The following is a 1,161-nucleotide window of genomic DNA, read 5'->3' on the forward strand; positions in this document are numbered from 1 at the left end:
TGGATGAAGTGTATGATGATCGGGCGTCTGCCATATCTGCAAACACAGATATAGCATCAGTAGGTTTATGACAGGTCAATCTAGTTTTTGATTGTATACGGATATTTCTCTTGTTTTTGTGCTCTTGCTCTTTTTACTATTTTTTGTTTTTCTTTTCTTTGTTTTTTTTTTAATGTATGAAGCTATATATATACATCCCCTTGAATTTGGCAATTACATGGTTAGGGGAGAAGGTTAAGGAGGAAGCATTAGAATGTCGAGCGTGAGTACATGCTCCCCCTTTCCTTGGGTAGATCATATTATTTGCAATGATGTTGCAGCCTCTTGGAACCAATTTGTCCAGCGGATCATAGGTTGTGATGTGGGCAGATAGTTTTTTATGACCCTTGTGGCCACATCCAATTGCAGAGATGGTAGTGTACGCTCCCATTGACGAATGGAGGAAATGGTTTCCGACGATACTATTACAAGGGGAGACGTAGACTCATCGGTTTTTTGTCGGTTTTTTGTTGGGTGTTGACAAGAGTAGGTGTAGAGCATGTAGAAACTTCTATATGAGTGTGTGCCTGGCATGAGGAGCTAGAAGCTTCATGTGGCTCCCCCCTTCCTCAGCTAGGTGGTAATGATCGATATCGTTTGGGAATCCAAACTAACTCTGGAAGAAGTGGTGTGGAGCACTCTGTTACCTTTCCCTTACCACGATCTTGAATTATCGTTGGGGTGGCAACAATTGGTTTGCGAGGTTTTACAGGTGATGTAGAGGGATTCAGCTTATGTTTAGGGACCCAAATCTGGTCATTTCTCTCGTAGTACCCTTGGGCTACTAATAATTTTTTAGGGATCCATCGCGATGTTACATTACCCTTTCTCGGGTGGGTAGCTGCTTTCCTTTTACGAGGCTTCTTGGTGGCTGAACGAGATTGAGCAGGGGAAGTAGCTGTTAACGAAGCTTTGGGGATCCATTTGTATGTACTCTTTAGCATTGTAAGTGAAGCTTTAGGGACCACCTTGCCTGTTTCCACTCTTGGCGTTGAAGCGTTAGAGGGGTGGCCTACAATCGAAGATGGTTTTGCCACTGGACTTTGTGATTTTTCATTATCTAATATTTGAGTGGATGACTTAGGTGCGGGATTTTGAGCAGTCAGACCTAGTGTTGGTTCT

This window comes from Cibotium barometz, chromosome 33 (assembly GCF_041138505.1).
Source record: "Cibotium barometz isolate CiBa-2024 chromosome 33, ASM4113850v1, whole genome shotgun sequence".
Lineage (NCBI taxonomy): Eukaryota > Viridiplantae > Streptophyta > Polypodiopsida > Cyatheales > Cibotiaceae > Cibotium > Cibotium barometz.